The sequence below is a fragment of the Myotis nattereri genome, assembly GCF_964212035.1.
Source record: "Myotis nattereri genome assembly, chromosome: 3".
Taxonomy (NCBI): Eukaryota; Metazoa; Chordata; class Mammalia; order Chiroptera; family Vespertilionidae; genus Myotis; species Myotis nattereri.
This window is the reverse complement of record NC_138077.1, coordinates 185,087,681-185,092,355: the sequence shown is the minus strand read 5'-3', so window position 1 is coordinate 185,092,355 and position 4,675 is coordinate 185,087,681.

Genomic DNA, 4,675 nt, shown 5'->3' with positions numbered 1-4,675 from the left:
ATTTTGTTTACTTCCTTTTCTGATGATGCCTGTTTTTCTTTCATATGTGGGTTGGTTCTTTGTTTCACCATGATCTCTCTTCTCCAGGTGTTTGGTTATGTAGTTCTCTCTCTGCTGTGTTGATTTAAAGGCACAAAATACAACACAACAAGGCACAACGTACAAGGCACTGAACATAAATGTATTCACGATATTAAGAACCCCAAATAAAGGTGACCACCCGAGCGAAGAGAATTAGGGGATAAAGAAGAAAAAAGAGAAAAAGATTAAAGAGAAAAAGAAGAAAACAAAAAGGAGTGCCGAAATGAGATTGGGAAAAGGGAGAGAAGAAAAAAGAAAAAAAAAGTAAGAGAGAGAATGAAATAGAGGTGGGGAAGAGGCTATTTGTATCGGGAGAAAACTCTAATAGAACCGAAACTAATCCCAAGGAATTCCAGCAGCAGATCCCTGGAGATTAATGCAAACTACAAACAACCACTAATATCAAGCGAGGCAAGGGAAAACAGAAGCACAATAATAACCAGAGAAAGAAAAAATAAGCAAAACAGAAAAATGAAAATGAAAAACAAAACAATCTCCCAAGCAAGCATAAAAAAACCCAATATACTCAAAATCAAGCAAACACTAGCAAAACGACAGAGAGAGAGAAAAAAAATTGGATAGTGAAGAAAGATAAGAGAGAGGTGTATGTGGATTTAGAGCAAGGGATTGGAAATTAGATATATAAGTAGGGTGAAATTTAGACAGTGGGTAAAAAGAAGGAATAGAGAAAATCTAAAGCAGGAATAGGGTAAGAGAAACAGGACAACAAAAGGGGAAAAGTGAGGAAGAGAGTTTTGGCTTAAGGGTAAAGGTGCGATAGAGAGAAATGATGCTAAAGGAATGATGAAAATAGAGTGTAGAACAGTAATCTAAAAATAAAATAAAGAAAAATAAAAAAAATAAAATGACACTTGAAAAAAATGGTAAAATGATAGCAATAATACTGGTTAAAAAATGTAGTAATTAAAAAGGTAAAATCAGGTGATGAAAAAAATAATAAAATAGGTTCTTAATGAAATGGTGAAAAAAGAATTTTAAAAAAAGATAAAAATGTGCAGTAATGAAGGTGCTTCAGATCTTCTACTCTTCTTTTTGGCATGCCTTAGTCCTGCCAGGCATTCAGGAGAGTGTTGAATTTCCCTGCGATACACTGTCCCTCCGTGCCATAAACCACAGTCCTGATTTTAAGGCTGGTTGTATTTGTTTACCAGACTGCCTTTATTTGTATTTACAGAAGAGACAGTTTGTGGCTCTGCCTCTGGGTGGCAGTGTGTCTGGATTGACCTCTGAGGCTATAAGTCCTCTCTATCAGTAGGGTTTATTTTCTCTATGGTACTTGAAACTGGTTTGGCAAAGTCCACTGCCCAGAGCTGGTTCTTTAATCGTTACTCCCTGCTCTGTTTCCCAGGCTCCCCAAAAAGAACTCTCCCCTACAGGCTCCGCGAATGACCCCAACTGGGGAATCCCATGCACTGGGTTTAATAATCAAATGCACGGATTTAAGGGGAACTGTAACAAGAAGAGCCTGATACATTGTGCGAATTCGCAAGCCTCCACCTTCCAGGTCTGCGCGCACTCTCCGCGCACCCACTCGCCCCTGGCACCAAGCAGCCGGCACACTGGCAAAATCCGAGGCTGCTTTTTTACAACCGGTCCAACTATGGGCTTATTTTTAGCGTTCCCTTCTGCCAGCAGCCCCGTGGGGCCCCTTCCCCCACTCGCTGGTCACGCTGGTCCCAACTGCTGCAGACTCTGTGGGGCACAGATTTTGCCCTGCACGCATGCGCGCGGTCCTCTCTCCAACCTGAATTGCAAACCACACCTTTAGGGGAAGTCTAACCTTTCCGTGAGAAGAAGCAGTGCTCCTCTGAGTTCACGCAGTCATGCTGCTTGAGATCCCTTGTTTCCAGGTTAGTAGCTGATCTCTGGATGCCGGTAACAGCCACTCAAGATGGCGTGGTCTCCGCTGCTGAGCTGGAGCACCAGGAGAGGTTTCAGCCACAGTCTCCAACCGTCCTTTTTTTTCTGGGAGTTCTCTGTCTTTCCTAGCTGCAGGCTGTCTCTCAGCTGAATATCCTCTGCCTATTCGGGCTGTATGTTACCCGTTTCAGCTGCTCACCCTTATCTGCTCCAGGACAAGGCACAGGACATGTTCGTTTATACCTCCGCCATTTTCCTCCCCCCTCTGCAAGTCTTCTTGTGACCTAACTTCAGAAGTTCATAACATCCTTTCCATAATCTATTGGGCCAGTAAGTAAGTAAGGCAGTCCAGGTTCAAGGAGAGTAAGGAATGGACTCTACCTCCCAATGGGGGAATGATATATGCGTACAAGGAGTTGAAGGGATTGATGGTGACCATCTTAGAGAAAGCTACCATATTCAGGGAATGGGTGACCTTTGTAAATATGTAAATCTGTTCACACCTAAGACCTTTAGTATCACTTGTGCTCAGTCCAGACGCTTGGTGATGACCTACAAGGCCATGCTTGAGCTGCCTGCTGCTGCACGCTCTGTTCTCCTTCCTGAATGTCCACATCCTGGCCACGTGGCCCTCAGGTGCACACCTCCCACACCTCCCACCTTGAAGCCCTTTGCTCACCGTGTTTGCTCTTCCTGGAGTGCGCTTCCTATATGGACCTGACCCAGCCTGGAGTATCAGGGAAAGCTTGTGAAGGAAAACATACTTTAAGAAGGGTGGAGGTGAAGCTTCAGATGCTGCTGATTTAACTCAAAGGAGATCCTTGGGATGATCTGGGCATAAAGCAGACTGGATTGGGTGAAGAAGTGAGTGAAAGGCAATCTGAAAGGTAATCGGAGGAGCTTGGCTGGGAGGGAAAGGAGTGATGTAAGGAGATTAGCTATGAAGGACGCAGATCTAAGAGATTTGTTTTTTAATTCTCATCCGAGAATATGTTTAGTGAGAGGAAGAGAGAGAGAGAGAGTGAGAGAGAAAGTAACATGGATTGGTTGCTTCCCATATATGCCCCGATGGAGGATTGAACCGGCAGCCTAGGTATGTGCCCTGACTGATCCTGCAACCTTTTTGGTGTATGGGATGATATTCTAACAAACTGAGCCACCGGGCCAGGGCTGAGAGAATTTTTTTTAAGATGGAGGAGACTTAAGCACGATAATGCTGCTAGGAAGGAAGCCATCAGAGATACACACAGCTAAAGGTGGGGATAGAAGGCTCAACCCGTGTATCAGCCCTCCATTTAAGAAATATTATTGGGCACCTGCCATGTGTCAGGCACTTTGAAAAAGGCAGACAAGGCCTTTGCTCTTTGGCAACTTATTTTTCTAAGGCGGGAAGCAGGAAATAAATAAACATATAAGGCATTTTAAGTTTCTAGTAAATACAATGAAGAGATAAAATGAGGTGAGGTGATAATGAAGGGGTGCAATCCAAAAAAGAAGTAGATGTAAAAGGCCTCAGGTGCTGTGGAGGTGATGCAGGTGCCAAAAGGCCCAGAGGAACTGAGTCACCAGGGAGTGCCAGGGTTCAGTGAGGGATGTGGGGGTAGGGGATATGTCAGAAAAGAAGAGCAAGTACATGGGGAGTGTGCCGGCAGGAGGGCTAGTTCCAGCGGCCCCTTGGAGGTGACAAAGTCAGAGTGTCAGAGGGTGGATGACCTTGGGGTTACCCTTTAGGTCATGACCAACATATCAACAGGTCAACGGTCTGACCCTCAGGGGCTCAGATGCAACATTACCAACCATAAGCCCATCTCCATCCCACCAAATCTGCTGCTTCTGACTTGCCATTTTTGAGAGTGGAGTCACCGTTCTCGTCTGAGACAGAGGCCTGAAACATCCAACAAGAATGGAAGGGCTCACACACCCAGTCCCTCCTGCCCTACTGCTTCACAGCTTCCCCATCTTTCTTGTCCTTCCTCCAGCAAGTCACCTCCACCTCCTCACCTCCCCCCACCCAGACTCCTCTTCACTGCCCTCCGTGCCATAGGCAGCTCCTGGTCCAAGGAGAAAATGGATGACTCTGGAAGAGTGTGGCCTTTCTTTGGGAGTAGGGAATGAACGCTCCCCTGGGATGACCGGGGCAGGGGTGAGGGCTATGCAGGCCTCACTTCCTTGCATCGTCTCCCCTAGGGTGGATGCCTTCTGAGCCCTGCCTGCTCCCCCAGGTCTCCTTCCTTTATTCTCTGCCTGGGCCCCAGATGCCCCCCAGAGTGATTTGCTAACTCTGGACACACATGGCTTGTTCAGTCCACTTGGCCTGTGAGCCATATTAAGGGCAATTATCCTAAAAGCAACAGGAAACCTTAGAGGCAACCCTAGCAGGAACTGGCAATGGTCACACTAAGGTCCTGGGATCTGATGGGTGAGATGGGGGAGGAGGAAGAGAAAGAGGTGTATTCAGAGCCTGGTCATCTGTCCACCTGCAGGCTTGTCGCTTCCAAAGCCTCTTACACTGAATGGCCTGTGGGACAGGGTCTTTGTCCCCAGGAATTCCAGGTGGAGGTAAGAACCAGCTGGGAGGATTCTGTGACCTCCCACTCCCAGGGCCTGGCTCTTCCCCTTGGGCCCCAGAAGTGGGAGGGTGCTCTAGCAGTGTAGCTGACAATTAAATACCAAGTGATTTTGAGGAAGCAGTTGATACATCCACACAGGCCCC